We start from the raw sequence: 13074 nt of genomic DNA on the forward strand, positions 1-13074 counted from the left end.
AATTAATCAACTCAACTCTTAAGCTTAATAAAATTAAATATATTATAAACTCAACATTTGAATTTATTATTTATATTGTAAATTCAATTTCTTGAATATTTATCACCTCCAAAATTTAATATTTAATAAACCCAACATTTGAGTTTAATAAATTAAATTCTCAAATTTTATAAATTAAACTCCTTGAATTTATTCTCTCAAAAATTTAATTATTATAAATTCAACTCCTTGAATTTACTATATAATATAAATTCAACTTCTTGAATTTATTTTTATAATATATATTCAACTTCTTGAATTTATTCTCTCAAAAGGAACAAACGATCAAGTGCTTGTGTGACCCTCAATGGTTCCAGGATACAGCTAGCCGTGGGTTCACAACTTTTTGTGATTCAGGACATAATCCTTTATTCGGGCTTATCCTAGTTAGCCTCATTCTTTTCATCAACACCTTGATCAAGAATGTCAGAACTCATTTCTGATTGCATCCATCGGATCATGGTAAGAGCGTCTAGTAGCATCGCCTCATGATCCTCTAGGTATCACTGATAGTGCCTACAAGAACCAGTCGATAATGATTAACGTACAGTACGGTCCCTTCATCTCATATGTCCCGATCGAATCTGCAACCATTGGTTCATCGAGGATTGTATATTAATTCGATAAATATGTTATAACTATAATAATGGCATCGCGTGTACTATTGGAGAACTCCTTCTCCAGCGTACATCTCGTACTCTGGCCAGAAATTCCTCGCACTATTATTTCATCAGATCACAAAGGATATCCACACCTGTAGGTGAACGATGAATCCCCGACTACAATGCACTGGCTCCTATATGTATCGCAACTGTACCCAACCTCACCACCTGATGACTCTCCTGGAGCCGGTGAACGAGTCAAGGCACAGCCTTAGCATATATAGCCTCAGTGTTGTACCGGGTCGTAAGGACTAATGGTGTACAATCATAACCACAGACTTATCCTCTCGATGAATGATAACCACTTGGAAAGTTCGAGGGAGGGTTGTTCGGTATAATCATTATATGACTACCCATCTGCATGTTTGGACATCTCCATGCTCTTAACAAGAGACGCAGTACATAACATCACAGATGCTAGTCTCGAGCTCAAGAGACATTTATCCAAGTTTTAGGCTGCTGAATCGACTACGAACGAATTTAGAATATGCAGTGTTTACAAATGAGTTTCAACATCGAATTACGATTCATTTGTATTAAAGGATAATCAAGGACTTTATCTATGATGATTGCATGGGTATACAGATAAAGTATAACGAAACCATTAAAAGTTAAATTATATTAAAATAAAGATTTTTTTATTACACTTGAGTCAATAAATTCTCTAGCCAACCGTTGGCTTGCAGGCCATCTACTCTAACAATCTCCCACTTGCCCTAGAGCCAACTACCCTTAACTTTAATCTCATTGCTTCGCGATGCTTCTGAAACATTGGTCCTGGCAGGGGCTATGTAAGTGGATCAGTAACATTATCTGCAGAGGGGACTCATTCGACTGATATGTCTCCTCTTCCCACAAACTCCCGTATGATGTGGAACTTCTTCAGTACATGTTTGGATCGCTGATGAGACCTTGCTTCCTTTGCTTGCGCAGTGACACCAGTGTTGTCGCAGTACGACGGGACTGGATCAACTTCATTAGGAATAACGCCCAACACTTGGACAAAACTCCTCATCCAAACTGCCTCGTTGGCTGCATCAGATGCAACAATGTATTCAGCTTCAGTGGTGGAATCCGAAACGATGTCTTGTTTGGAACCTTTCCAAGAGACAGTCGCACCGTATAGCATCAATACAAAACCAGAGGTCGATTTCGAATCATTTACGTCACATTGGAAGCTAGAATCAGTGTACCTTCTAATTTCAATTCTCCACCTCCATAGACCATGAACAAATTCTTAGTCCTTCTTAAGTACTTAAGAATATCTTTCACGGCCTTCCAATGCATTGGACCAGGGTTCGCCTGATATCTGCTTGTAACACTCAGAGCGTAAGCAACATCAGGACATGTCGATATCATATCATACATGATACTACCAATTGCAGACGCATATGGAATACATGTCATCATCACTATCTATCCATCAGTATTAGGGCACATTGTATTAGATAGATTAACACCATGACATATTGGTAAGTATTCTCTCTTGGACTCTTTCATATAGAATCTATTTAGAATGATATCGATATAAATCGCTTGGGTGAACCTCAACATCTTCTTTGATCTATCTCTATAGATTTGCATTCCCAATACATAGGATGCTTCACACATGTTTTTCATGGAGAATTTACTCGCTAACCATACTTTAGTTGATTGCAGTAATCCTACATCATTCCCAATGAGCAGGATGTCATCAACATAAAGTAACAGGAATGTCACTACACTCCCACTAACTTTCTTCTACACGCATGGTTTCTCAGGATTCTTAGCAAAACCAAACTATTTGATAGTGCTATCAAATATGAGGTTCCAACTCCTTGACTTCTGCTTGAGACCATTTGGATGAATAAGTATCAGATATTATTTCTTTGAAGTTCATTGGATCACATCCAACACAAGGCTCATCATGGCCTTGTTCATGAAGAAGCGTATATCTTGCAGGTGGTCTGACAACCCTATCAGACCTTCTAGGAGCGTGTACTTCAACTAATGGTTGTTGAGAAATGGGTTCAACTTCTATAGTTGAGGGAGTATCTTGAATTTCTTCAAGTTCTATCATCTTGCATTTTCTATCTAATAGAAATTCCCTTTCCAAAAAAGGTGGCATTTCTTGAAACAAAAATTTTGCTTCATTGGGATGATAGAAATAATATCCAACAGAATTCTTTGGATATCCTACAAAGTAGCACAAAGTGGATCTACTATCCAATTTGTCTCACACTGTCTGCTTCACGTAAGCAGGACATCCCCATACTCTCATGTAAGAATATTTGGAAGTTTTTCTCATCCATGTCTTAATACTTCTTTCTAGCTGTTTTTCTACTTCAGATCTGAATTCTTTGAACCTTTCAAATGCTTCACATTTGTGTTTCATCAAATAAACATATCAATACCTCGAATGGTCATCAGTAAAGGTAATGAAGTAGGATTGCCCATATTTTGTGCTAACACTTAGCGGGCCACAAACGTCTGTGTGGATCAAATCCAGTAGACTATGCGTATGTTCCACGTTTCCATTGAATGAAGTCTTTGTAATTTTTCCTTTTAGACAGGACTTACAAGTAGGTAGAGAATTTATGTCTGACAAATCAAACATGCCTTCTCCCACTAGTTTGTGCATCCTTCTTTGAGAAATGTGACATAGTCTAGCGTGCCATATTTGTGTAAGATTTGAATCATCAAACTTTCTTTTGTTTGTTGTTGAAATCATGTTTCCTTTGGACATTCACTTATCATTTCCAGAACATTTCTGGCGCATATAATTTCTTATGTCCGAACTTCTTGCAGTGAAATATGTTCTGACTTATCGGGCTTTGTTGGTCTTTTAAGTGTCCTTCAGAGTTTGCCTCTTATTGGGATTGTTTTTATTGTGAGGGACATAACATTTCTTTCCCTTGCCTTGTGGGCCATTTTTCGTCTGACGAGAGGCCTATTAGAAAAACAATAATTTCCTATTTTATTGTGATCTCATAAGGTATAAGCATATTGACTAGCTCTCCAAGGCTATCATCTATCTTATTCAATTCACCATAACCCCGTCAAATGAGGAAGATAAAGACAACAAATTGATGTTATCTAGTAACTTGTTAGGAATCACACATTCCAGGCACACCATATTCTCAATAAGCTCAGTCATACGTACACTACGCTCAGCGGCCAAAGCCCCATCTTGCATACGTGTAGTCAGGAGCTCCTTTGTGGGGACCCGGACGCTAATCATCTTCTTAATCGTCATTGGGACTAATTTAATCAATTATAATAAACAGGTTCTAAAAAAAAAAAATTTAAAAAATGTGGAAGATAATGGAATCATTCTATCATACAAACCAGTATAATAATACAAATCCTGTATAACATGCCTCTAGTTCAAAACTAAGATTCAACTACTACAATCAAGTAATATAACCTATCTATATCCAAGTCCGGAATCACCACTCTAATCTCAATCTTTCTTCACCTCTGTGACCCTGAACCTGTCCCACCTGTTGCCATGCACACATACAGACAAGACAACAGCCGGATAACTCCGGTGAGATATAAATATCCCAGTATAAACAATGTATCAATCCAATCATATAAAACATATATAAAAGCATAAACAATCATTAAAACATGTATTCAATCTGACTACATGAATCAATACGAATCTGTATTTAAGTCAATGACTTGTTATCTTATCTCAACTTATTTCTAGCCTAGGATCCCAATCTAATTTAGACTTCGGCAATGCTGTATCGAATGTCTACAATAGAAGTCGATCTACATCTAAGCTCATCGATACACCGTAAGTCTAGATTCTTAGCGGTTCTGACAAAGACTCGGCGGTTCTGCCCTAGCTAGGCTGATCTGCCCTAGACTCAAACTCTGGCTCTGCTATCATTCAATAGACTAAACATATCAATCTGATAATTTGCAAATATCAATGCAATAAAATAAATTATGTGATTTTGGGAAACTCAAGTCAAACCTAACTCGAGTTGTGCAATCCCGGATCAACATTTATTTATACCTTTCTTGATGTCGCTATGATACAATCGAAGTCTTGACTCAAAGTCTGTCACTGTTAAATATGGCTATGAAAATATCAATATACTGTATCAATATTCTAATCAATTCACGACATCTCTGTTTTATCAAATTCTGACAGTAGAATAGTACAATCCTGCGATATCGGTGATACCATATCAGTCTATACCAATTCCATTAACTTATAATCAACCACCGTACAAATCTGACATCACATTTCAGTCAATTTAACTCTGAAATTCATAACAATTCTATATAATATTCGTTTCTTAATCTGACTTTGATTCTATGATGTCTACTATGTCAAAAACACTATATATGAATTGTATCTGATTCTGGACATAGCATAATTTCAAATCTTAACAAAACGTAACAAAACTTACGTCCTGTTGTAGCTGTCGTTGCTATGAACTCGGAGTCATAGTCGGATTCAAATTTGACGGACGGATCGATCGTAAATCAAATTCTGGAATCAAAAAGCGATTCTTCTCCCAAGCTTCGATTTCCCTTTCTGAATTCTTTAAGAATTAATGTGTATATATATATATATATATATATATATATATATATATATATATAAACGTACATTCCAATGGACGAGTGGCTCAATCTTTGTAGCACACGTCTCGCGCATATGCGCGACTACCTTCCGCGCATATGCGCAAGACATTCTGTCTCGGCGCGTAGCTTCACGGAGACTCGCGCATATGCGCGCCCTTACTCGGCGCATATGCGTGAGGCCATTGCTCAAAATTGCCAAGTCTCGGGTTGTCTCGCGCATGTGCGCGAATCTAAGTCGCGCATGTGCGCCAACCTCTCTGGACCTCTCGCGCATGTGCGCGCATACATTCGCGCATGTGCGCCTAGTGTTCTGTTCCGCACCATGGGCTTCTGCCCTACTCGCGCATATGCGCACCTACTCTTCGCCCATATGCGCGAGACCTTCGGCTCTCGCACCAACCATTTCACATACAAACTTTTAATTCGTGTCTCGATTAGCTCTTTCATAATTGTCTCGATTAAAAATTAATAATCGTAATTTAACATGATATAAAATCTTGGGCATTACATCCTTGAAAGTGGTATGCATCATTCTATGAGTTTCATAAACCATGCAACTACGTGTATTCGAACGTCATCAGCATTCAACATTTCCTCAAACTGTCCCTACAGTTCATTTGACGTAAAAGCGAGCATGTTACACTTTAGCTTGCATACTATGGTCCTACCATCTTGCATGCTTTGTCAGTTCAACAGGACTGACATTAGTGTGTATGCCATTTTCTCTGAATTCAAAACAATTTTCCCAACCAGTCTTTAAAATTAGATTCGATTAGCTTGTTAATAATAAAAATTTATTACGTGACGAAATCGAAAATATACTGATACGGAAACAGAATAATGGTTGCTGATTATTTTAAAATAATTTTAAGATATAAAATGTGGATTTTTATTTTATAAATTCCCTCCCACTATTTTGACATTTTTACCACCCTCTGATGAAAAAGGTAAATCATATTTCCTTAGTGGGTACGTAGAGTCCAATTAGCCAATTATAATCCCGAATAATATCAGCCAATTATAATTTCTAAAAGGTAGAATCCAATTGCATCCCTATACAACCTCCGCGTGTTATGCCTCACGTTTAATAAGCACCCAATAATATGACGCCGTTTATTTTCACATGTCAAACCGACCCATCAATATTGAATTGTAGTAGACGCTCGCCATGAGTTCCCCCAATAATATGAGCCGAAGTCATCAGAGCTTCCAATATTTTACATGTCTTCATCTTTTTCATCGGGTCCACCATCTTCTAGTCTTGATCTCCCACTATTTCTAATAATTACATTTAAATAGCATTGGCACATAAGGGATACATCTCATGGGAGTGGGAACGAGCCATAAACCAGGCTCACTTTAATAATTTCAAATATTAACAAAATGAACAGAACAGTAAAATATCCTAACATACACCTAACACATTGGTCAAGGCTCTCGATCATCCTTCATGCATTTAATATCAAATATTAACATCAATTAATAAACAATTTAATTAACTGATAAATCATATATCTAATAATTTTATCACTAACCACCACAATTATTAAAGAATTTTACTAAATTAAATAAACACATTTATTTAATTTCCAATTAAATCAATAATAATTGATTTCTTGTAAAAACTCATTTTTACCATAAATAATTAAAATCATATTCTAATTATTTATTTTACAAGAAAATTTTTAATTTTCCAAAAATAAATTTTCAAAAAGAAAAATTGAACCAATTTTACCCAAAAATTTGAAAAATCAGAAAATTGCACCCTAGGCTCAAACAATTCAAGCCCATTATCCAGCACAGTTCCCGAGACACTCCAGGGCAGCCGCCCGCGTTGCCTGAACGTTTCGGGCAGCCGCAAGGGCCCTGCGCGCACAGGCGCGCGCAGCGCATCGGCACGCCGCGCGTGCATCCGCCGCACGGTGTGCAGTCGCTCCGCACAGTCACGCGCTGTGCGGACCACACAGCGTGTGCGGCACTGTCCGTGCTGGCGAGCACAGTGCACTGCCCGGAACAGTTCCGGGCAACCCCCCAAATTTTTTTTTTATTTCTGGAAAAATAAACTTTTTAATGGTGCATCAATTTTCTGAAAAATTTTCTTGTGTTGTTAGAAATAAATTATTCATATACGATATAGAGAACTTGGCTCTGATACCACTGTTGGATCTCGGTTTTCTCGTGCTCAAAATGCAGCGGAATTCTAAAATTTTTATTTATTTTGACAATCAAAATATGTTTCTTTGAGCACTCGTATGGTTTTATGAATAACATTCATAGAGCGTTAGAATTTTATACCTTTGGCGGAAATTCACTTTGCACCAACTAATCTGGTATTAGCGGATGTGGCTCTTATTGTAAATCCCTTCGAACTTTCTTCAAATCTTCGAATCAGGTCCACGACTAGATTATTTGTAACTCTTCTAACTTGCACTATAAAATTAGAAGAATTTTTTCGTATAGATAGAACACGAAAAATCGACTCAACACCCAAGCCGAATTTTTCTTTTCAAAAGAAAAGTGTTTCGAGAGCCTTTAGAATTAGGAAGAGCCTAAAGTTCCAAATCTTGCAATTCCTCGAAACTCACGTAGAAGGCTATGCAAGAATTGGAATAAAGAAATCTAAAATATTTCTTTAATCATGATTTATTTATTTAATCTCATTAATTAAGTAAACTAAATATTTGGAGGAGGAAGAGAGGCTGATTTTCGAAGTTTGCTTATGGTGGTTGCTAGGGTTTTTTCTTCTCAACTCTTATTTATAATTAACCCATGACCTAATTATCATAGTATAATAATTTGACCCTTTAATTAACATTAATTGGCTTGATTAATTAATTGGACTATTCACACTAGTTCAATCCCTTAATCAAGGCCCATTAATAACTTTAATTATTTAATATGTTGGACTTGTACTCCTACAAGCACATTAAACATATTACCCACCATATTTAATTTATTAATTAATCAATTCAACTCTTGAGCTTAATAAAATTAAATATATGATAAACTCAACATTTGAATTTATTATTTATATTGGAAATTCAACTCCTTGAATTTTTATCACATCCAAAATTTAATATTTAATAAACCCAACATTTGAGTTTAATAAATTAAATTCTCAAATTTTATAAATTAAACTCCTTGAATTTATTATCTCAAAATTTAATTATCACAAATTCAACTCCTTGAATTTACTATATAATATAAATTCAACTTCTTGAATTTATTCTGTCAAATATTTAATTATCATAAATTCAACTCCTTGAATTTACTATATAATATAAATTCAACTTCTTGAATTTATTCTCTCAAAAGGAACAAAAGATCCAGTGCTTGTGTGACCCTCAATAGTTCAAGGATAAAGCTAGCTGTGGGTTCACAAATTTTTTTGATTCAGGACATAATCATTTATTCAGGCTTACCCTAGTTAGCCTCATTCTTTTCATCAACACCTTGATCAAGAATGTCAGAACTCATTTCTGATTGCACTCATCGGATCATGGTAAAAGCGTCTTGTAGCATCGCCCCATGATCCCCTAGGTATCACTGATAGTGCCTGCAAGAACCATTCGATTATGATTAACGTACAGTACGATCCCTTCATCTCATATATCCCGATCGAATCTGCAACCATTGGTTCATCGAGGGTTGCATATTAATTCGATAACTATGTGATAACTATAATAATGGCATCGCGTGTACTATTGGAGAACTCCTTCTCCAACATACATCTCGTGCTTTGGCCTGAGATTCCTCGTACTATTATTTCATTAGATCACATAGGATATCCACACCCGTAGGTGAACGGTGAATCCCCGACTACAATGCACAGGCTCCTATATGTGTCGCAACTATACTCAACCTCGCCACTTGATGACTCTCCTGGAGCCGATAAACAAGTATAGAGCCTCAGTGTTGTCCCGGGTCGTAAAGACTAATGGTGTACAATCATGACCACGGACTTATCCTCTTGATGAATGATAACCACTTGGAAAGTCCGATGGAGGGTTGTTCGGTATAATCATCATATGACTACCCATCTGGATTTTTGGACATCTCCATGCCCTTACCAAGAAACGCAATACACAACACCACAGATGCTAGTCTCGAGCTCAAGCGACCTTTATCAATGTTTTAGGCGGCTGAATCAACCAGGAACGAATTTAGAATATGCAATGTTTACAAATGAGTTTCAACATCGAATTACGATTCATTTGTATTAAAGCATAATCAAGGACTTTATCTATGCTGATTGAATGGGTATACAGATAAAGTATAAAGAAACCATTAAAAGTTAAATTATATTAAAATAAAGATTGTTTATTACACTTGAGTCATAAATTCCCTAGCCAACCGTTGGCTTACAGGCCATCTACTCTAACAATATATATATTCATAGATAAGCTCATACCATCCTTCCCAAAAGAGTGAACAACCAACCGCAGCACAATTTAGGTGTGTTGATGGTAAACCAAGTCTTTTTTATGGGCTCAACGCTTCGCCAATTAAATTTTCGCACACACAAATTAAGCATGCTTGCCAACACAAGCAACATACTTGTGGGAAGTAACAAGTCTAAAGCGAGTGTCCCCAATACCTCTAATAAACTCTAGATTCGGATATGGCATATGAAATTCGCATCGAATTATGTTCAATTTGGGTAAATACATATCTAACATCCTTGAGTTTCTCCGATAAATTAGCTGCTTCATGATGAGGTGCGGATCGCTCGGGGTTTTGGACCCTAATGTTTTTCGAAAATCACATGCTCACATCTAACTTTTTAGATAAGAGAATAGAATTTCCCCCTAAGCTGCAAGATCCACCCCTAAGGCCAGCATAGTGGTGGATGAAGGTGTTCGGGTCAGCCTGTACAAGAAGCTTGCATTGAGGTTTTCATGAATTTGGTCAAACAAGATAGAAGCTATTTGCCATAAAATATGCTAAATACCAGATAATGAATGAGCAAAAACCTTTTTAGTGAGATTTTGGGATATAATTGTAAGGCCCGAGATGTTATTACTGTAATCTGAGATTTATATGAAATGATTTATTTATTAATTAAGATGAATATAAACGGAACGGATTAGACCGGGAGAACCGAAAGAAGAATTGACATGAAGTATAAGAAGAGTCTTCGCGCACATGCGCGACAGGTATCGGCGCACATGCGCGAAAATTACAGAAGCATCGGCGCACATGCGCGAGATAAGGCGCGCATATGCACGACCCGTCCAGAACCTTGGGCGCATATGCGCGACTGGAGGTGCGCACATGCGCGAGAGAGTACAGGTGCGAGACAAAACATCTCGCGCATATGTGCGAGATGTGTAGCGCATATGCGCGAGTAGATGAACTCGGAAGTGCCGGGAAAGAAGCCAGGCGCATATGCACGGCTTTGTGCGCGCATATGTGTGCGGCATGAATTTTGTCAAATTTCCACTTGGTTCTTCCAAGCGACGATAATCACTAGAGGGAATATCTAGAAGATCCTTCTAGATAATGCAGTTTGTGGGTGCCGTTTTGTAACTCCTTCCATTGACTGCCTGGCTGGTCCTGGTTCTCAAAAATTTCAAGGGCATTCCTCTGGAAGATTACATTTGATCCATAACATCTTCCAGAGAATACACACATAGCTGATTTCGCGATTTCTTCGCTCATGGTACCCATAAGCATGTTCAATGTCATGTTTATCTCGTCATTTTTCCTCTCTAGTTTTGCATGAGAGCAAGCTGATTCATTTGGTATCACAATAGTTTCTTCATGTTGTATATTCCCTTCCTTATGTTACTCTGCATTATGGACAAAATCCACCATATTTTTCATGAAACTCCTTAGATTCTGGTACCAGAAATCCATGTTAGAGTAGATGCTCTTCAAGCCAACGGGCTATGGAATTTATTGACTCAAGTTAAATAAACAATCTTTATTTTTATATAATTGAACTTTTTATGATTTCATTTTACTTTATCTACATACCCATGCAATCGACATAGATAAAGTCCTTGATTATACTTTAATAAAAATGAATAGTAATTCGATCTTGAAAATCATTTGTAAACACTGTATATTCTAAATTCGTTCTCAGTCGATTCAGCCGCCTAAACTAAGGATAAAGGCCTCTTGAGCTTGAGACTAGCATCTGTGATGTTGTGTACCGTGTTTCATGGTAAGGGCATAGAGATGTCCATTCATACATATTGGTAATCATACGATGATTTTATCGAACAACCCTCCCTCAGAATTTCCAATTGGTTATAATTCATCGAGAGAAAAAGTCCATGGTTGTGATTGTACATGATTAGTCCTTACGACCCGGGACAACACTGAGGCTATACATACTAGGATTGTGCTTTGACTAGTTTACCGACTCTGTGGGGGGTCACATGGTGGTGAGGTTGGGTGCAATTGTGAAATGTGTAGGAGTCAGTGCATTGTAATCGGAGATTCACCGATAACCTACGGGTGTGGATATCATATGTGATCCAACGAAATAGTAGTGCATGAAATATTTGGCCAGAGTGTGAGATGTACATTAGGCAAAGAGTTTTCTAGCTAGTTTTGCATGTGATGACACTCTGAATATTTCATGATTGTATTACATAGCTATCGAATTAAATATGCAACTCTAGATGAACCAATGGCTGCAGTTTCGATCGAGATATATGATATGAATGGACCATATTGTACGTTAATTATAACCGACAGGTTCTTGTAAGCATTATCAGTGATACCTAGATAATCATGGGGCAATGCTAATAGACGTTATTACCATGATTCGATGGGTTTTATCATAAAATTATTTCTGACATTCTTATGATAAATGTTGGTGCATGGAATGGAGCAAATTACGGTAAGCCCGAATAAAGGAGAATATCCTGAATCACAATGAGTTGTGACCCATGACTAGTTGTATCACTGAACCATTGAGGTCACACAAGCACTGGATCATTTTGTTCTCGTTGAGATAACAAATTCAAGGAGTTGAATTTATATATAATTATTAGATAGTAAATTCAAGTAGTTGAATTTATGATAATTAAATTTTGAGATAAAAAATTCAAGAAGTTGAATTTATATAAAATTATGATATAGTAAATTCAATGAGTTGAATTTATAATAGTTAAATTTTAAAAGAATAAACTCAAGTAGTTGAATTTATGAGATAGTAAATTCAAAAAATTGAATTTATGATATTAAAAATTCGAAAAGAATAAATTCAAGGAGTTGAATTTATAAAATTTGAGAATTTAAATTATTAAACTCACAAGTTAAGTTTATTAAGTATTAAATTAAATGTAGCGGAAAGTATGTTTAATGGGCTTGTATGAGTACAAATCTAACATACTAAATAATTAAAGTTATTAATGAAGTTTGATATAATTAGTTAAACTAATTGGACTAGTCCAATTAATTAATCAAGTCCATTAATATTAATTATGAAACATAAATCTACAATTAAGGTAATTACGTCAGGTTTTTGTTTTAAAGAATGAGAGCCATAACCCTCACCTCAACTAGCCTCCATTCTCTTCCTTGCAATTTTCGAAAATGGCACTCCCTTCTCTCAAAAAATTCATCAACTCCAATTTTCAAGGTTTTGAGTCGTCTCTTAATTTTTGCTCTCCAACATGAAAATATCTTCTATACTTTCTAGTGTCAGTTAGAAGAGGAACAAATAATCCAGTCGTGAACCGGATTAGGAGATTGAAGAAAGAAGATTTTGAAGAAAGTTCGTAGGAAATTCAGCGAGAACTACCTCCGCTAATATCAGAGCAGTTAGTGC

This window comes from Primulina eburnea, chromosome 4 (assembly GCF_022965805.1).
Source record: "Primulina eburnea isolate SZY01 chromosome 4, ASM2296580v1, whole genome shotgun sequence".
NCBI lineage: Eukaryota > Viridiplantae > Streptophyta > Magnoliopsida > Lamiales > Gesneriaceae > Primulina > Primulina eburnea.